Source organism: Symphalangus syndactylus, chromosome 18 (genome assembly GCF_028878055.3).
Source record: "Symphalangus syndactylus isolate Jambi chromosome 18, NHGRI_mSymSyn1-v2.1_pri, whole genome shotgun sequence".
Classification (NCBI taxonomy): Eukaryota; Metazoa; Chordata; class Mammalia; order Primates; family Hylobatidae; genus Symphalangus; species Symphalangus syndactylus.
In genome coordinates, this window is record NC_072440.2 from 72,878,491 (window position 1) to 72,900,320 (window position 21,830).

General features: G+C 39.6%; 1 protein-coding gene across 19 annotated transcripts in view; it reads right to left on the reverse strand.

The window, feature by feature from the left end:
• RBFOX2 (RNA binding fox-1 homolog 2) overlaps nt 1-21,830 on the reverse strand; it is a 291,531-nt gene that overhangs the window by 161,369 nt on the left and 108,332 nt on the right. The gene's annotated exons all lie outside the window — the stretch shown is intronic.

Here is a 21,830-nt window from a genome sequence, read left to right on the forward strand (position 1 = left end):
TCATTCTATCAGGAGAGCATGTTATCAGACTTTGTGACTGATAGCTTATCACCCTATCCGTTAGTTTAGAGGAGAGAATGTGTCAATTTGAGCATTGAAGAAAGTCTTCTGAGGGCCCACAGAGGAAGTTTCTGGCGTGCTTGCTTCTGAGAAAGAAAAATCAGATAATCTGGGACAGCAATATGGGTATTGCCAATAATTCTAACCTTGCTTCCTGAATTCCTGCATCTCAAAAATGCTGGATTTTGCAATGTGAGTCTGGTGGGGCAGAAAGGGTTTGGAGCCACCTTTTAGATTCTCTGCCTCTGACTCCAATAATTCAAGAGGCTACTTGTTTTGTTTGTTTGTTTTTGAGATGGAGTCTCACTCCGTGGCCCAGGTTGGAGTGCAGTGGCATGATCTCGGCTCACTGCAACCTCCGCCTCCTGGGTTCAAGTGATTCTCCTGTCTCAACCTCCCAAGTAGCTGGGATTACAGGCGCCTGCCACCACACCCAGCTATTTTTGTATTTTTAGTAGAGACAAGGTTTCACCATGTTGGCCAGGCTGGGAGGCTGCTTGTTTTATACGAGTTTCTCTGTGGTTATAAGAGGATAGTGGGAGGAAGTAGGTATACCGGGCGAGCCAGCATAATTTCTCAAAAACGTACCTGAGAAATCAGGACTAAAAATTTTTCAGAAGAAATCTGAGGCAACCCTCTATACATAGTTTATATTTCTATCACTTCCTGGACTGGTAGAGACAATACAGACTCACCAAAACAACACTGAGGTAGAGAAATGAGATGTATGAGTATCGTCTACGAAGCTGACTTAAAAAAAAAAAAAAGTTGAAAGAATGAGGCTCTTTTTCCCTCACTTCCTCTCAGCTTAAAATAGCAGGGATTCCCACAGGGCAATCTCTAATAGAATTCTGCTACTCAAATGTGACACATGGACCAGCATCAGCAGAATGAGCACCAACTGGAAACTCCTTAGATTTGAAGAATCTCAGGCCCCACCCTAGGCTTACAAAATCAAAATCAAATGATAACAGAAGCCGCAGGTAACTCTCAGGCACACTGAAATCTGAGAAGCTGGTCTAGACAGAGGCACTGACCACATGCAGCAGTAGCGACTCACGGGAGAAGGGGTAGATATGGTTGCCACTTTCTAGTTAGGGGATGTAAACCACCCTGGAAGACAAAACAGTGAACATTCCTCTCCCACTTGCTGATTTCAATGTAACATCACCAACCGCTACTATTTACTCCAAGCATATTATATGCCACAACTTTGCATGCATGATCTCATTGCATCTTCACAATATCTCTGTAAGACAGGCCCTATCATCTTTTTCACAGACCAAAGGAAATTGAGGCCCAAAGTGGTTACATAATATACTCATGGTCTCGCAGCTAGTGAATGAAGAGCCGAAAGTTCAACGTTCGTTTTTAAGACTCCAAGATCATTTCCACTAAACCATACCTATTCACTGACAAAACTGAATCAAGACTGGAAAAAAATCACTGAAAAACTTACCTTGGATATAACCCTGCACTCTACCTCTGCCCATTACCGAGACTTTAAATAACAAATGAAGCCAGGTGTGGTGATGTGAGCCTGTAATCCTAGCTTCTCAGGAGGCTGAGGCGGGAGGGTTTGCTTGAGCTCAGGAGTTTGAGACCAGCCTGGGCAACATAGTAAAACTCTCATCTCAAGAAAAAAGAAAAAAACAACAACAAACGACAGATACAAGGGTTTGGGAGTTGGTGTACACATACTGTACGTGTGCACTGGCCAAAACACTGCTACTACTGATGTCATTAAGAGAATAGACCCAGAAACTTCTGTGAATGGTGGTTACCTTCTATGATGTCTAAACTAAGCTCTAGATGTATACATGGAGAAAGCAGTCCATCTCAAAGCTAGCCTCTTGGGAAAGGCAAGTAAGTGATTTGTTAGAGTTCTTACTCCCAGTTGTTAGGAAACCCAGAGCTACTATCCCTAAAACAGAAAACTGCATTATCTTGGCTGGGCGAAGTGGCTCACACCTATAATCCCAGCAATTTGGGAGGCTGAGGCAAGTGGATCACTTGAGGTCAGGAGTTCAAGAACAGCCTGGCGAACATGGTGAAACCCCATCTCTGCTGAAAATACAAAAATTAGCCAGGTGTGGTGGTGCATCTGTAGTCTCAGCAACTCAGGGGGCTGAGGCAGGAGAATCGCTTGAACCCTAGAGGCAGAGGTTGCAGTCAGCTGAGATTGTACCACTGCACTCCAGCCTAGGCGACAGAGTGAGACTCTGTCTCAAAAAAAAAAAAAAAAAAAAAGAAAAGAAAAGAAAAGAAAAAAGAAAAGCTGCATCATCTTAAAAGACCCATCTTTCCTTATTATGTTTCAATTATACTCTCAAAGAACTTCCCTTACTTCTAACTAGCTTTCTCTGGTATCCCCTCCCTACAATTTTTGACCTTATGAAGTCCTCCCATCCCAGCCACTTTTCCATTATCTACCCACTCCAGTTCTGCACCCCCTTTGTCCAATTTTGATGCCGTGTTCCATAATTACAATCTCTCCCTTGCAAATACCCTCAATCATTTGTCCTCTCCATCACTGCCACCTGACAAACTCCAATCCTGGTTAAATCCAATTGTCTGCCTTTTCTAGTACCTATGCCCAATCAGCTGAATGTTGCTGACGAAAAATCACATCACCAAGCTGACTGACTTCATTATATATTCATGATCACAAACCTCAAGTGGACACTCAACGATGCCAAGCAATCCACCAAAGCTGCCCTTGAAAGTTTTCCTACTCCCCAAAATGACTATTTCTTGCTTCTCCTCAAACCTCCCTCATTCACTCTTCACTACCTACTCTCAGCTAATTTTCTTATTTTTTGTCTGTTTGTTTTGAGACAGGATCTCACTCTGTCGCCCAGGCTGAAGTGCAGACGCGATCACGGCTCACTGCAGCCTTGACCTCCTGGGCTCAAACTATTCTCCCACCTCAGCCTCCCAAGTGGCTGGAACTACATGCACATGCCACCACGCCCAGCTAATTAAAAACAAAACAAAACAAAACATTTAGAGAAGGGGCGGGTCTCACTATGTTGCCCAGACTAGTCTTGAATTCCTGGGTTCAGGCAATCCTCCTGCCCCAGCCTCCCAAAATGCAGGGATTACAGCCATAAACCACCACACACAACCTCTTAGCTAATTTTCTATGTCATTTTAAATGAGAAGCATTCAGACAGTATCTTCTTACCACTAAATCTAATGTCCTATAGTAAGTAAATGATTAAATGAACCCTAATTTTTTAAAGTTCTCCTTTGACCCCTCATCTCCCTCCAGCTACCTGCTATTTTCCTGCTCATCACTTCAGGGTAAATTGTCTTGAAAAAGTTGTTGTCTATATCTGTCTCAATTTCTTCATTTCTCATTTTCTTCAATCTACTCAAAACAAAGTTTCCAAGCCCTCCACTCCATTAAATCAACTTATCAAGGTCTACTACTTCCACATTTATCTGACCTCTTAGCAGGATTCAACAAAGCTGACAATCTTCTTAAAACATTCTCTTCTTCTGGCTTCTGAGACACTACAATGCCAATTTTTTGTCTTTTCATGCATCACTGATTACTGTTTCAGTATCTTTTTATGGCTTCTCCCTCGACAGACCTCTAAAAGGTAAGTGTTCCTTGAGGTTCAACCCTGAGTCATCTTCTCTAAGTTGTCTCATCCATTCCCATTACTTCAAATACCATCAACATGTTAATAACTGCCAAGTTACACCCCTAGCAGAGACCTCTCCCCATGCTCCAATATGACTACTTAGCTGTCACACAAGCATGTCAAACTCAACATGCCCAAAACTGGGTCCTTAATTCTCCACCATCACCACCCTTAAAGTCCCCTGGTACTACCTGACAATTATGAAAGCCAGAAACCCTTCCCTCACCCCTCATCCCTCACATTCAACCTACAGCAACTTCTGTGTGTGTGACTTCACTTGACCTCCGCTGCCTTAACCCACCTTAACCCAAGCCACCGTCATCTCTTTCCTGAATATCACCCTAGTTTCCCCATTTCCATTGTTGCTCCCTTCCAAAACACTCATCACACAGCAGCCAGAGAAACTTTGTAAAACAAACACCAGATCTTATCACTCTCCTACTTCTACGACATCACATTACATTTTTTTCTTTCCAAACTCCTGATGATGGTCTTTAAGGTCCTATATGACCTGCTATGTGCCCACTTCTCCAACCTCACTTCATACCATATCTCCTCTCAATCACTATTCTAAAGACACTGATCTTGTGTCAATTCCTCTCCCCCACACCTTTTCATTCCCTCTTTCTGAAACCCCTCCTCATTCCACCTTCATTCTTTGCAAGCCAGGCTCCTTCTTATCTTTTAGAACTTAGCTTAAATATCACTTCCTCAAATAAAACTCTCCAGACTCCTCTATCTAGTTGGAGGTCTTACCCCACAAGCCCATACTCTCTGTTACTGTGCCCTGTTTATGTTCTTCCTAGCAGTTACCAAAATCTTTAATTATTTATGCTTTTTTTTGTTACAGATTTCTCCATTAGAAAGTAATGTTTTGTGTATGTCAGATACAACTGAGATCTTCTACTATGAAACGTTTTATCCTTTGACTTTTTGTTAGGGAAGGTCAAAGTTATTTGTAGGAGTTTCTGGCACTCGGGCAACTGTCTAACCAAGTCCTATAAATAAAGTTAGAGTGCTACTAATTTCACCCTAGTTACCAAAAGGACTCACAGCTTTGCCACAAATACAAACCACAAATAAATGCTGGTATCAATGGCTTTAAAATGCTACACTTTGGAATAATCATAATGTCAATATGAAAAGGCAGTTCCAATTTAATCATTTACTTTAAGCTAATCTGATAATCTACATTCCAAATTGTCTCCCTTCCAAAACTATAAATTTATTCTTCTCAGCACAATAAAATAATAGCATCCCAGTTCAAGCTCTCCTCTAATCAAGCTTGCTGTATATAAGTTAGTTAACTAGAGTCTAGAACTATGTCGTCTAACACGCAGCCAGTTGTTGTACGTGGTTATGTGAATTTAACTTCATTAAAATTAAAATTTCAGTTACTTAATACTAGCCACATGTCAAGTGCTCAAGAGCCACGTGAGGACAGTGGCTATCATAATGGATAGGGCAGACATAAAACATTTCTATCATCACAGAAAGGTCTATCAGACAGAGCTGTCCTAGAACACGGTAATAACCAGGAAGCAAAAAGGCCCTCTAAGTATCCAGAATTCCAAAACATTCATTCCAAAATTTTCATCAGCAGGAAAACTCCATCAGACCTTCTCTCTGAATCTATTTATTTTTATTTTAGGAATATTTCTGTCCTGGTTATCTGGCTAATTGTCCACCAAAAATTTACAAAGCAAATTAAGAAAGGGAACTGGGAAGCAGTGGTGAGTAAGTACCAGAGGAAAAATGAATATTATGTTGGAGGCAGCCAACACAGGAAACAAGAAAGATGAAGAGAAAAAAAAAATCTAAAAAGCAGGTAAAATAGATAGATGATATATGTCAAAATGGTGTCACTTAGTAAGGCAAAACCAGCAAAAGCTCCTGAAATATTATTCTTTTATATTCCTAAACAACTCTGATGCTGATAACTGTGTTAAAACCATTTAAAAATGCCCACTATTTTACTGTTAAGAAGAAAAAAATTTTATAGTTATACAACACAATTTAGAAGGATTTATTTCTGAAATGACTGAATCTTAAATACCTTGGTCCTTAAAGAAGGGAAAATCCTCTCAGCTGGTTAGGATACTCAGCCATCAAGAAGAGAAATATTCTGCACAAATTCAAGAGTTCAGTCCCTTGAATATGAATGAATGCTGTTTACAGAGCAGGTATAGATACGAAAGTAAGACAAGGCTCTTCTGTTTAATGAATTATGGCTTATCCATACAGTGAAACACTGAACAGTATAGCCTTGGGGGAGGGGGATGAGGAAGCTCTTAAAATACCATTATGAAATACTCTAATAGAGTCATGCACTGCATAACAACGTTTCAGTCAATGATGGAACACATATGCCATGGTGGTCCCGTAAGATGATAATACCATATTTTTACTGTGCTTTGTCCATGCTTAGATATGTTTAAATATAAAAATATTTGCCATTGTGTTACAATTGCCTACAGTATTCAGTAGAGTAACATGCTGTACTGGTTTGCAGCCTAAAGGCATTAGGCTGTACCATATATAATATATAGTCAGGTATACATTTAGTGTTTGTGTAAGTACATTCTATGACATTTTCACAATGAAGTCACCTAACGACACATTTCTCAAAACGTATCCTTATCATTAAGCCATGCATACCACATATGTCATTAAGTGGAAAAAAGAAAGGTTTAGCAATGGTTTTAAAACCAGTGGTTTTTTAAACGGGAGGAAAAGCTCAAAGGAGAAATTATATACAAGAAGTAAAAAACACCCAGTGCCTGTAGGGGAAAGACACTGGGGACTCAAAACAGGAATGGGAGAGCAACTTTTCATGATATGACCATTTTCTACTTTTAAAATATTAACTTATGTAAATGTTATTTATTCAAAATACAATAATCCTAACATTTTATAAAAGCGAGTTCTCTATCCCTAAGAAATGTATAATCTAATGACTTACCCAGGCTTCAAAAAACAAAAGAAAAAAAAATCACACTTTTTCCTTTACCAATGGTCAGATATTTAAATATTTCACACATACTTTATTCTTACTTAAAACCTCATTCTACGGCCTGGCATAGTGGCTCATGTCTGTAATCCCAGCACTTTCTGGGGCTGAGGCAGGCAGATCTCTTCAGGTCAGGAGGCCAGCCTGGCCAACAGAGTGAAACCCCATCTCTACTAAAAATACAAAAATTAGCTGGGCGTGGTGGCACACACCTGTTAGTCCAGCTACTCGGGTGGTTGAGTCACAAGAATTGCTTGAACCCAGGAATTGGAGGCTGCAGTGAGCCAAGATCACGCCACTGCATCCCAGCCTGGCCAACAGAGCAAGACTCTGTCCCAAAAAAACAAACAAACAAACAAACAAAAAACCAAAAAACTCATTCTATACCATTTGAATTTCCATTTCCAACAAACTAATCAATTTTGGAAAAAAACTCAAACTTGATCTTAAAATGGAAACTGCAGTGATCCTTATCATAATCTTGTATTATTTAACTTTTAAAAAATCTTTGCATAAAGGTATATACATTTCAAGAAAAAAATCACCTTGTTGGAAAACATGGCAAAGACTGGTTGAAAATCTCCCAGGGAAGCCGCAGAATGGTCTTCTATATCATGTGGGAGATAAGGTTGGGTCACTCTGATAGGCCCTGGAGCTGAGAATGCTAGTGGTTTCCCAATATCCTCTCTTCCCTTCTTCCTTAGTAACAAAACCCCAGTTTTCATTTTAGCATATTACTATACACGCTTTCCCAGAAAAGGACTACATCTTCCATCCTCCACTACAGCTACATATGGCCCTAAGACTAATTCCAACCAATGAGATATAAGCAGAAATGTTACATGGAACTTCCTGGAAGTTTTCTTAGGTAGGGGAGGGGACACCCCTCTTTTCTTCCTCTCAAACTGCTTTGTGGAAAGGGGGAAATGATGGCTGAATCATCTAGGCCCATCCTACAGTCAGAGAAGCAAACAGGACTAAGGATCCTAGATCCTTGGTAACCAGAGAGCACCGTATTAGCCTGGACTGCCTAATTCCAGACTTCTTTTTCATGAAAGGCAAATGAATCTCTCTCTTGTTAAGATTCTGTGTGGGGAAGAAGAGATTGTTACATGCAGCTGAACTTAATCCTAAATGTTTTCAACAATAAATTATTTACTTTAACTTACAAATCAAAACTCAATTTTTTTTTTTGAAATAGAGTGTCGCTCCGTTGCGCAGGCTGGAATGCAGTGGCGTGACTCCGGCTCACTGCAACCTTCACCTCCTGGATTCAAGAGATTCTTGTGCTCAGCTTCCCAAGTAGCTGGGATTACAGGCACCCACCACCATGCCCAGCTAATTTTTGTATTTTTAGTGGAGACGGGTTTTTGTCACATTGGCCAGACTGATCTCGAACTTCTGACCTTAAGAGATCTGCCTGCCTCGACCTCCCAAAGTGTTGGAATTACAGGTGTTAGCCACTGTGCCCTGCCCAAAACTCAATTTCACTTAAAACAACAGAAAGCTTTATGCACATCAACAGTGTGCAAATTTGATGACCAAAACAGAGACTGCCAAAGAATCTTGAAATGTCTATTTCAAATGTTTAGGCCAAGAAGTCAACTAGTGTATCACTCTGATCTACTATCCATAACTATTCCACACCAAAATGATAGAAATAAAATTTTAACTTAACCATTCTTGAATTCGTATAATGAGAAAAAGTCAAATATGGACACATTCAGTTTCTTCATCTGCAAAATGGAGTTAATAATGCCTACATTACAGGGACGTTGTCAAACCCAAATAGAGAACAAATGTTCTTCAACTTACAATGGGATTTTGTCCCTATAAACTCATCATAAGTTGAAAATACAGTAAGTCAAAAATGCATTTAACACACCTAACCTACCAAACATCATAGCTTAGCCTAGCCTACATTAAACATGCTCAGAACACTTACATTAGGTTACAGTTGGGTAAAATCATTTAACACAATGCCTATTTTATAATAAAAGTGTTGAATATCTCATGTAATTTCCTGAATATTATAATAAAAGTGAAAAAATGGGTACTCAGACGGTTTCTACTGAACGAACATTGGTTTCTACTGAATGTGTATTGCTTTTGTACCATTGTAAAGTCAGAAAACTGTTAAGTAGAACCATTCTAAATTGTGGATGGTTCAACATCTGTATGTTAAGCTATTATGTAAACAGAGCAATATATACTATCATTATCATTACAATTACCACCACAATAGCCAATTGGTAAATATGAGTCACAAAACAAAAAGCACTAGATGAAAGCTATTAAATAGGCAGAAAGTTAGGTTTGGGGCTCAAGGAATTCAGTGAACTTGCCAAGCCTCTTTCACTCAATTTCTCATCTTGCTATCTTTTTTTTTTTTTTTTTTGAGATGGAGTCTCGCTCTGTCGCCCAGGCTGGAGTGCAGTGGCACGATCTCAGCTCACTGCAACCTCCACCTCCCAGGTTCATGCCATTCTCCTGCCTCAGCCTCCCAAGTAGCTGGGACTACAGGCGCCCACCACCATGCCTGGCTAATTTTTTGTATTTTTAGTAGAGACAGAGTTTCACTGTGTTAGTCAGGATAGTCTCGATCTCCTGACCTTGTGATCCACCGGCCTTGGCCTCCCAAAGTGCTGGAATTACAGGCGTGAGCCATCGCGCCCAGCACATCTCGCTATCTTTCAGAAAATCATTGTATCAGGTTTGGTGCAGTGGCTCATGCTTCTAGTTGCAGCTGCTCAAGAGGCCAAGGTGAGAGGATCACTTGGGGCCAGGAATTTGAGACCAGCCTAAGCCACATAGCAAAACCCAGTCTCTTAAACATATATATATGAAAAAATATACATTACATCAGGAATTTGTTTCCTTCTTTAAAGTATGGGGGGAAAGAAGGGAGTTGAGAGGTTGTAAGGGGAGAAAAAGAACAACAGCAGTAAAAGGCTTAAAGTAATTAGGAAGTCAGATACACTTGAAATCCGTAACCCTGTTTTAGCATTTTACAAGTTGTCAAAAGGTAATACAACAATTTTAAAAGTAATGCTATCAATATTTTTCTTCATTCAAAAGAAAAATACTAAATACAAATATAGTTTCTACTTAGTATGCAACAATCTATCATTAAAAGTGCAATGTCTCTGAGCAATGTCTTCGAGAAATAAGGGTAACATGTGAGTCCCCCTGTTGGAGCGCAGTGGCACAATCTCAGCTCACTGCAACCTCCGCCTCACGGATTCAAGCGATTCTCCTGCCTCAGCCTCCTGGGTAGCCGGGATTACAGGCATAAGCCACCATACCCGGTTAACGTTTTTGTATTTTTAGTAGAGACAGGTTTCGCCATGTTGGCCAGGCTGGTCTCCAACTCCTGACCTTAGGTGATCCACCCACCTCGGCCTCCCAAAGTGCTGGGATTATAGGTGTGAGCCACTGTGCCCGGCCTTACTTTCTTTTTAGGCAGAAAAAGAAGATAATTTTTAACCTGTACCCAAAGGCATAGACAATACAAATGTAATCTATTTTAATGGTTGATAATCATAAATATTTACTTAATTTCAACAAAGTCATGATTTTTTGCTCTTTAAACAAAATATAACTGAATCTCTTTAACTTTTATACTTAAAATGATTTAACTTCTTCAAAATGTGTTTGAAGTTTGAAAAAAAGCCAATGAAGTCACTTCTTGAAGCCATTAATTCATCTTTTTAACACTACTTCTGGTGACTTTAATCCACACACACATTGTACATGAGTCATACTGGTGCTGTGTTATTCAATTCATTATATTTTGAAAAGTACTCTGTGGTCAAATTAACTTTAAGAAACACGCTTTAAGCAATTTTATTGTTTGCCCAATTTGAATTTTCGCAGGCTTCTAACAGGATACTTAAATTAATAGATGCTTTTTTACAAATTTCACATATACTCATAGGAAGAAAACAAGCTATCCAGGGGTGCCAGAGATAGCTAGCTGACAGGCAGACAGATGCCAAGAATTTGCTCCACAATTTAAAGGGCTACAATCAGGATAACAGAAGTGTGAGAAACAGACTCAGACAGCTTAAAGGTTTTTGTTTCCCAGAAGGAATACCAATGGAAGGGATACCATTGCCCATTTCTATACTTTTCTGTTCTGAATAGCCATATCCAAGCAGCTTTACTGTGTGAGATTCCTGGAGAGTTAGAACTACTCCCACTTCCCTAGATGATTCCCTTGAAATGCCAACTTATGTGTCTGAATGCATGCAAAGGAGGTTGAGGGTCTTCTGAACTAGCAGAAAAAAACTGAAATAATATTATTTTCTGAGAAGGTAATCTATTTTAATCCATACAAATCCATTGGGCTTTACCATTCTATCCCATATCTAAGCAATCGCTGCAGCATCAAAATGCTCCTAAAAATTAGTACATGCCAAACTCTATAAACTTATTTTCAGGCTATGACTTTACTTTTAATAACATAAATGAGTTCAGTGGGACTTATTTCAATTATTTCTGAAACGGTTTATTTTTAGTAAATATAATAGTCCCCCACATGGAAAGCTATAACCATGCCAAAAATGTTCTAGGAGAAGATAAAACCCTATTTATAGACCTATCAGTTGCTCCTTGCTTAGGTTGTAACATAGTTTCCACTTTAAGCCTGATATGACCTCCCGGGACTTCTCTGGTCTCTAATATGTCCCTTTCATCCTGAAGTTTCCCACATTTATCTTTGTCTCCACCGGGTACTTGAGTTAAGCTACTATGGGTTGGGGGAAGGGAGAAGGAAAGAATCTCCTTTGTAAAAGCCATCTCCTACAGAAGAGTTTTAGGTAATTTTCAGGAACTTAAAAAATGAAAGTTCTTCACTTGGTGGGTTTTTTTGGGAGAGAACCTCATAAATATTCAACAATCATCAGGAATACTGCTACACAGTAATCAATGCATATGGGAAATGGAAATGGCAACAAGGCCTACTGGTGTCTTAATCGACCTCTGATTTATCTTGAAGTGTTGCATCCTTTAAAAATCCAACAAGAGTAAAAGTATTTTAATATACAGGATACTACATTCTCTAATCAAAGGAAAGCTAATCAAGGGAGCTAAAATATAAATAAATGTAAGAAATTTTTCCTAAAAATTGTGTTCTCAGGGATTAAGTTGTTATTATTGGTGTTGTTTACATTAGCTGCTGGTATCTTTACACTCCTCACTTAAAATGCTAATTGGTGGAATCTCCCCTTCCCAATCTCTGCCTATGACTCCATCAACAATTTTAGAAGGTATAAGTACCTTATTCTAATCCAATGAGCCATTTTCAATTTCCTTTCACTAGCAGTGGCATGACCCATATCCTATCTCACCCCAGCCCTTCTCCACTCCATACTCTGGTTAACATTTTTAATGAATCCTGTTTTTACTGCTCCAGCAAATCCTAACCCCTTTCATCTCTGAACCCCAATAACATTTGCTGGTCTTGGTTCACTCATTTTTTTTAATCTTAAATATATACTTCTTTTTTGTTAATTCCATGTTTGTAGGTCTTATATCCTGAATGAGACTGCAAATTGTACTCAACTGTAAAGGCCTAGTGGGCAATGACACATCTTATCTCAGCATCACCAGCTGGTCATGCCAACTGACTGGCATATAACAGGCACATAATAAACATTATGGAAATATTTGTTGAGGTGATCTGGATGGCAGAAACAGCGTACTACATATACTTCTCTTATATGAATCTCTCAGAGCACACCACTGGGAAAGCCCAACATAATGTGTGGCAGAGCTAAATCACAAGCAACTCCTCAAGAGAGGAAGGGAGAAGAACATGAGCATTCATTAATACCAACCCATCTTTCATTAGATTCCCATCAACATTCTCAGGGGCTCAAACAGATGGTGCGAACACAGGACGTACCAAGTGATGGAGCAAGCAATAACATTTCCTCATCGCAAGAAAATTCTTCCACCTTTTCCATCTACCTATATCTTACTTAACCTTTAAGGCTTACCTCTTCCTGTCCACCCCAATTCACAGTGAAATCCCCCACGCTCTCCAGTACCTGAGGACGAGTAGCTATTTAGCATTTTCACTTAAAACAAGGGATGGATCTAAACTTTAACAAAAAAATAATTCAAAATAAACGCCAGTAAAAGTTACCTGATTGTAAAAGTTGGCAAACACCAGTAAATACTTCTTTTAATTTTTTTTCAGTTGTTAAACTTATCATATAAAATGTATTTCCCTTTTTAAAAGAAGACATATGGGTTTTCTGGGGTGATCTGAGCTGAGGCATGAGCATGGATGATCAAATAAAACTCTCAAGATCATATCCCAGAGGCAGCATGGCATTGAAGAAAGAACTGAGGTTTGAAAGTGAAACAGACCTACAATCAAATTGCCAAATCACCATTCATTAGCAGTGACCTTGAGCAAGTACTTTAACCCCTCTTAACCTGTTTTGTAATCAACAAATGCAGAATTAAGATGAAAATTAGAAATAATGTACATAAAACACCTAGGCCAGTGCCTGTCTTAACAAATTTCAATTGTTAATGGTTTTGTCTACTGTCATTTTTCTTAGCCCACAACAAATGACAGAAAATGATTTATTGGCAAATTTGACATTTTAGGGCTTCTACTGTAATTTTTTTTTAATTGGAAGCAACAAAATATCAGTAAGAACTCACCTTTAATTTCTCTGTGAATTTAACAGTAAACCCTGGCCAGTTGCAGTGGCTGATGCCTATAATCCCAGCACTTTGGAAACAGAGGCGGAAAGGAAGATTGCTTGAGCCCACAAGTTCAAGATCAGCCTGGGCAACATAGCGAGACTCTGTCTCTACTTTTAAAAAGTAAAAAAAGTAAGATCTCCGGGAAGAGAAACATGAAGCGTTCTCTTGGGTAAGGTGTATCTATTAAATCAGATGGCTAGGATAATTTACAAGCAAAAAAATAAAGCTCTTTAAGGGAGCATCTAACAGGATATATATATCCTGTTTTTTCTATTATATATATATAATTATATCATTATAATCTGTGTGTATATGTATGTGTGTGTATACATATATAGATGGAGATATACATATATATAACTATATCATTATAATATGTGTGTATATGTATGTGTGTATACATATATAGATGGAGATATACAGATATATATATAATTATATCATTATAATGTGTGTATATGTATGTGTGTGTACATATATAGATGGAGATATACAGATATATATATAATTATATCATTATGTGTGTATATGTATGTGTGTATATATATAGATGGAGATATACAGATATATATATAATTATATCATTATAATATGTGTGTATATGTATGTGTGTATACATATATAGATGGAGATATACAGATATATATATAATTATATCATTATATGTGTGTATATGTATGTGTGTATACACATATAGATGGAGATATACAGATATATATATAATTATATCATTATAATATGTGTGTATATGTATGTGTGTGTATATATAGATGGAGATATACAGATATATATAATTATATCATTATAATATGTGTGTATATGTATGTGTGTGTATATATAGATGGAGATATACAGATATATATATAATTATATCATTATAATATGTGTGTGTGTGTATACATATATAGATGGAGATATGCAGATATATATATATATGGTTTACTCCTACCTGGAATTTCTATGATATCTATAAGTCTATATAGGTTTATAGATATAGATATCACAGAAATTCCAGGTAGGGATAAACCCAATATTGTAGTATCTATGTCATAGAAAGGCTATGGGTAAAGATAATTTTTTAACCTAATCAAAACTCTGCTCCTCCCTCAAACCAGGGATACTTACCTGATAATCACAAGCCAAAGGGAAAGAGAAAAGAAAATATCTGCCTATCTGAGAAAAGGAGAATGAGGAAGGGGTGGGCAGAGCTGGCTATAAAGGATGGGAATTTCTTTATGGAGGAAGGAGAAAATTCACTCCTGCACCATCTTCTTTTGCTGCTTTCAGGTGATGGAGAAATCCCTAAGTCATTTACTTGCTCTAGTAGCGGGGCTGTGAAAGAGGAGACAGTAATGTTTGGTCCTCCTACAGGGCAGGATTAAAAGCTGTGAAGGAGTTAAAGAATATTAGAGTGAAAATGCTGGCAGGACTTCTAGGGCCTTTTTAGCCAGCCTAGTGGAATGGAAGAGTCTGGGCATTAGAGCCAGATGGGCCTTCCTTAAGTGACCTTGGGCAAGTTGGACAGCCTCTCTAGCCTACACTTTTCTCATCTGTAAAATTGGGTTAACAGCATTTGCCCTGCAGAGTCATAAGAATTTAATAAGGTAACAAATAAAAAACAAACTGCTTCAGAACAGGCACTCAATACAGGTTAAATGCTTTTCCCCTAAACCTCAGGCTAGCGATAAAACGCCACTGGAATATACAGTGATATACCATACATGCCCATTTTCTCCTTTTCCTCTCATTGTGCATAAAGAGAAGCAAGTCCAAAAAGAGAAAATAACTTTTCCAAGGTTGCAATACTAGTTACTGGCAGAATTGGGGCTAAAAGCCAGTTCCTTCAAGTTCAATGCAATGTACCTCGCCTCATTAGGAACAATCCCTTAGGGATTGGCTCTGAGAGTAGATGCAAACAAGCTAACTGCAATGTCTGCCATTTCCTGTGATTCAGATACCTAAGAGTTAAACATTCAGTCTCAGCTAGGGCTCCGGAGTTGGCTGACTCCTTAGGCACTGAAATCCATTCCTCTATGTGATTGGTTGGTTCCCAAAGGGGTGGGGAAGAGGAAAAGGGAGAAGAATGTCACCCGATCCCCAGGGGTAAACAACAGCAAAAGCATCTGCTCAGGTTTTCAACTAAATCTGTGAAATATTTCTGAACACTTGACCACCAAACTTGAAAAACTGTTAACTTCTGACCTTAATCAAAAAGGTTGTTCTGTAATGACCAGATCCTTAGTAATGCAATCTGGACAAACAAATGCAAAAGGACCGTTTAATATTTCTCTAGCACAAAATTAGTACCCAGTGCTCGTGTGCTCTAGGTGCTTGAAATCGACCCTGCCACCAACCCTCCTCCCCCTTTGCCATTACAGAGAGAAACCAGCCTGCTTGCTTCCACCCTACCATTGTACTCGAACTCTGCCATTTCGGAAATATGACAGGACTACACAATCACATTCTGTCCTCTGAGCCACCTCCTTTAAGAGGAGCCCCATCCCCTTGTAACTTTCTGTAATTATGTTAGCACACATGTGCAGGGCAGAGAGAAGGGAGGGTTTGGGGAGAGAGAAACCCAATACCCTGCCAAATCCATTGGGAAGTCTGCCCAAGTTATTAATCCAGGACGGGGCCACTTAACTAAATTAGTTGAGGCAATGCCCTTCAATCGTAGCTAGATTCTTTCCCCAGGGGAGAACGCAGGAAGGGTCTGCCTCCTCAAAATCTTATTACCCCAAACAACTCTTTTTTTCTTCAGAAGTTTCTCTCTCCCATTTCAAAGCTATATACAAAATACTTTTGTTTTATGCAGAGAATCAGAGAGGCAGCCGCTCTCCCTGAGTACACTACAGGGACTCCACATGACTGGTCAGTAAGGAGCTGCTGAAAAGTGCATTCCCTTTGTTCTTACAGCTACAATGAAATTTTAAAGTCCCAATTATGTAAACCAGGGTGAGGGATGAAGAACTACAGTTAAACCAAAGAGAAAGCCTCCTGCAGAATGACTAAAACCTGAAGTCCTTTTACCACCTCAACCAGTACAGGAATCAGCTCTAGTTCATCTTAATACAGCACCAGAAACAAGGAGTAAGCCATACCGTCTCCCATGCCCACCCTGAACAATCTGGAATTGCTGGACAGATCATCTCTCAGAAACTGTGTAGACTACAAATGACCCAAAACCACTCTACACTCACTCAAAGAGGAAAGATTCCTCAATACTGAGCACAAGCAAATCAGCTCCAGGAAGTTAAGTGGCAAAGGCTCCTTATGTCTCCTCTTTGTCTCTATTCTTTAATCCCAAAGCCAAATTTCATCTAAATCATGTTACTAATGCCCTGTGCTAACACAGATGTCTCATTTATAAATCCTAGGGAACATAAGTGACTTAGCTCTCTTTCACAGTAATGCTCAGCAAATTAACTACTCAAGGAGGTTCAGTATGGTTACTAAAAACATAGGCTTCGGTATCAAGCTAACCTAGATTTAAATGCCTGTTCTACCACTTTCCAGCTCTGTGACTTGCTCTCCTCTAAAGCCCAGTTTCTTCACTGGTAAAATATGGCTTCTACTGTCCACCTTATAGAGAGAACGGGTGTTTGTAGGTTTGTTTGTTTGTGACAGGGTCTCACTCTGTTGCTCAGGCTGGAGTGTAGTGGCGTGACCTCAGCTCACTACAACCTCTGCCTCCCGGATTCAAGCAATCCTCGTGCCTCAGCCTCCCAAGTAGTTGGGATTGCAGGCATGGGCCACCAAACCCGACTAATTTTTGTATTTTTAGCAGAGACAGGGTTTCGCCATGTTGTCCAGGCTGGTCTTGAACACCTAGCCTCATGTGATCTGCCTGCCTCGGCCTCCCAAAGTGCTGGGGTTACAGGCGCCAGTCACTGTGCCCAGCCAGGAGAGTGGTTGTTAATAGTAAGGAGGAGTGGGCCAGCCGTGGTGGCTCATGCCTGTAATCCCAGCACTTTGAGAGGCTGAGGCGGGCGGGTCACCTGAGGTCAGAAACTCGAGACCAGCCTGGCCATCATGATGAAACCCTGTCTCTACTAAAAATATAAAAATTAGCTGGGAATGGTGGCTCATGCCTGTAATCCCAGCTACTGGGGAAGCTGAGGCAGGAGAATCACTTGAGCCCAGGAGACAGAGGTTTTGCAGCAAGCTGAGATCACGCCACTGCACTCCAGCCTGGGTGACACAGAGAGACTCTATCTGAGAAAGTACTGAAAGGGGTCTCAGTATGGAACTACTACCCAGCTTAAGTGTTCCACTGTGAAGGGGCTGGGTTTAGATCTATCTCGGCAGTTAGGGTCATGTTGAATAGATCTGTTAGGGTCATGGGGCAGGAAAATGTTGGAAAGCAAGGCCCATTCTGGAATTCTATACACTAAGAATGAGGGGAGGGGACAGGGAAAATGCACAGTGAGAGAAGGATTTTTATCTTTTCACATTATGCTAGGCAAAAATTATAGCAGGCATAGAGTTGACAACCATGATCAAACATTTTCAGGCAGGAACTACAAGATGACTGCTTGTTAGGTTAGTGTAGCAGCACGTATTTATTTTTTAGCAAATAGACATGGGGCTCTCCAGGAATTATAATCATGTAGTCATAAAGATACTCACTGGACACAGTGCACTGCACGGGAGGCTGGGAGAAGGGGAGGCCAGAAGGGGCTGGGTTCTGTGAGTCAGTGGCATGCAAACTCACAAACCAGTGCTCTTGATCTTTCCTATAAATTTTCATCATCACAATTGCAATCTGTCAAACTCTCAAATACACCTTAAAGCCTGCACTGCTGATGGAGTACAGCAGGGCTTGGCCACTCCTTGGTCATGACAGTACATGTCCTTCAGGAAACAGCTCTGCACTGGGAAAAAAGCACTCAGTTGAGAATGAAGCACTCAATTGAGAATGAAGGCTCAATATCACAGACTCAGCTTTGCCACTAGCAAGAGCTATAAGAAAATAAGACTATGGCTTTGGTAAGTCATCTAACTTCTCTGGAACTCAGTTTCCCCAAATGTAAAACAGGGGTGATATGATTAAATCTGGCTCTGACATTCAATGGCTCAGGAACTGAGGGCCAAGCTGATGTCCTCTACCCAGAGTTCTTGTTTCAGTGTTAGGGCTGACATGCCAAAGGGCCAGGGTATCAAGACAAATGATTACAATTCACTCTCTAAACTAAACTGAAAGTTCTGGCAAAGTAGAAAGCCATCCACAACATTTCTGGTGTACAAATTAAAAAGACTTACATCCTGACCCATACCACTCATTTTATGAAGGTATCTCTGTTCCTTGGAGATTAAATCAAGAAAGCAATCAACAGGAATCAACAGAACAACAGTAAAGTCACCTGGCACCCAGAAGGGCATATTGTTTGCTTGCTAAAGGAGCCCTCCAAACTCTACAGCTGAGAAAGCATACAGGGGCCTTAGAGTCAGCATTCATTCCAAAAACACAGGAATGATGGTTGCTATTTCTGCTTAATAGATCAGGACCTCATAAATGGGTGTCATCTCCACTGGACGAATCATATAGTCAGAAATAATCTTACAAATGCCAGCACTCAACAAACTGGCAGCTCTTTAGAGAGGACTCTCTGGGGGCCCAGAGCTGCAGTAACTGAGGGAAATGTATCCAGATTAGATCAGCAATGGCCTCTCCAGTTCCCCATGAGGTATTGTAGGGGGCAATGGTGCTGGCCAACACACAAGATTTACACAATGAGTTCCCTGAATACTGCACGTGTTCGGGTCAAAAGAGCTGCCACTCTGCTACAAACAATTCATGAAGCAGCAGATGCCAACTGTCCTGTCACCTAGGCCTTTAGCTGCAATTCCTCAAGAAAGCCTGATAGGCTTGGTTTTCATAGTAGTCACCTATTCCAACCATTTTAAATTAAGGAAAATAATCCTATTTATTGTCTCAGTCTCTTCACCTTTCTTTTCCCAACATAAAAACATGTTTTCCCACCATAAAAAAAATAATAATAATAAATAAGATGTGGTATATCCACATAATGAAATCTTATTTAGCAATTAAAAAATGAAGTACTGCTATAACATAGATTGTGCTATGTGAAAACATTATGCTAAGTGAAAGAAGGCAGACACAAGGGACCACATATTGTATTGAGTCTATTTATATAAACTGTATACAGAATAGGCAAAATCTGTAGAAAAGTGGAGACCACTTGTTGCATAGGGCTGGGGAAATAGCGGGCATAGAGGAATTAAGAAGTGATGATTGGCCGGGAGCAGTGGCTCACGCCTGTAATCCCAGCAGATTCAGAGGCTGAGGCGGGTGGATCACTTGAGGTCAGGAGTTCAAGACCAGCCTGGCCAACATGGCGAAATGCTGCCTCAACTAAAAATACAAAAATTAGGCAGGTGGCATGTGCCTGTAGTCCTAGCTACTTAGGTGGCTGAGGCAGGGGGATAGCTTGAACCTGGGAGGTGGAGGTTGCAGTGAGCCGAGATCATGCTACTGCACTCCAGCCTGGGCAACAGAGTGAGACTGTCTCAAAAAAAGAAAAAGAAAAAGAAGTGATAACTAAGGGGAATGGAGTTTCTTGTGGAATACTAAAAATGTCCTAAAACTGACTGTGGTGATAGTGATGGCTGAATGATTGTAAACATGCTAAAAGCCACACACTTTAAATGGGTGAACTGTACAGTATGTGAATTATATCTCGATAAAGCTGTTTTAAAGTGCCCTTGGAGAGTATATAACCTCCTTTGGGAAGGAAATTTTAATGAGGGAACTTTGATTCTTCTAGCCATCCCTTGTTTCCAAATGCCTGCCTGCTCCTTCCTATCAATGATTCACTTTGCTATTCCCATCCTCTGCTCACTGCACTATCTAGCTCAGGTTTACACCTTTCCTACGAAAACAACTGGGCTACTAGTTTTGTTTTGTTCTTCAAGTCCACTTCCACTCTATCTTGACTTTAATGTCCTTTCTTACACACCTAGTCTCCTTCTGTCCCAGCTCACATAGTAAAACAATACATATACACAGAATAGTGGCTAAACACCTGCCACACCATGAAAAAAAGAATGAGGATAAACGACAGCATAAAAGCACAGGTTTGGGAGTTTTGACTAATTTGGTTCCAGTCAAAGCATTTGGCCAAGTTACTTTAAATGTCACTGTCAGTTTCCACTGCTGTAAAATGGGGAAAACTAATGTATCTAATTGCATGTGGTTATTATAAAAATTAAATGATTAATATGATGCCTGGTCACGAAGGTCCTCAATAAATAATAACTGCTATTTATGGAAGTCTTATGCCCAGTTTTTCTCATGCTGTCATTCGGCAGCTCAGCCTCTATGTCAAAAAGCCAACAATAAAAGCAGGCTGTTGGCGCCATCAAATTGTTCACAATCAGTATTCCTATTTGTTCTAACCGATCTAACTCACAGATCCCAGTCTATTCCTGATACTTTGGCTTTTTTACTTCAATTTGTTTTCTTATTTCTGGGCTCACTTTAACCTCAAACATGTTTAGTACTGCCCTTCCAGTTCCATGTCCCCTTCTCAACCAAAATCTGCTTACTGCCTTAATTTTATACTTTAAGCCACTCTGGACAAATTGTTTACCCACAGTACCAAAGCACTCAGTATCCTATTCTTCCTAAAAGCATATCATGAAATCAAAACAAGACGGACTTTAGAAACAATTATGATAAAAAAGCTTACAACCTTACAAGGGATTACTAGGCAGCCATGAAATGATGCAGCAGACATAGTTAATGGCATGAAAAGATGTTTATAATAAAGTAGGGCTGAGCTGGAGGCATTTTACAAAAGTTTACACAATATGATTGACATCTTGTAAGGAATTTTAAAATGTGTATATATGCAAACGGAGTTATACTGAAACAAGATAATCAACAACAAAACGTTAAGACAAAGTTAAATACATTAAGGCAGATTTTATTCTATTCTTTTGATCTGCTGTATATTCTAAATTTTCTTCAATGAATGCAAATTACTTTTATTTTAAAAAAATATTTTAAGGACTTTTAAAAAAGAATTAAAGATTGCAGTGCCTCTTGGCATTTTCTTACCAGCCACTATAGTATGGCTCAGGAGTCAGAAAAACCAGGGTTCAAATCCCTATTCTACCACTTATTATATGTACGACTTTGGCAAATCACTTAACGCTTTTAGGCTTGCTGTTCTCATGTGGAAAATGAAGAGGAAACTCCTAGCCAAGTACTTGGCACGTAGTCTTCCATAAATACCAGTGCCCTTAACTCTTCCACTCCTTTACCCTATGGCAGTGGTTCTCAAGTTGAATGTGTATAAGAATTACCAAAGCATGTTAAAACAGATTACTGGACCCCATCCTCAGAGTTTCTGATT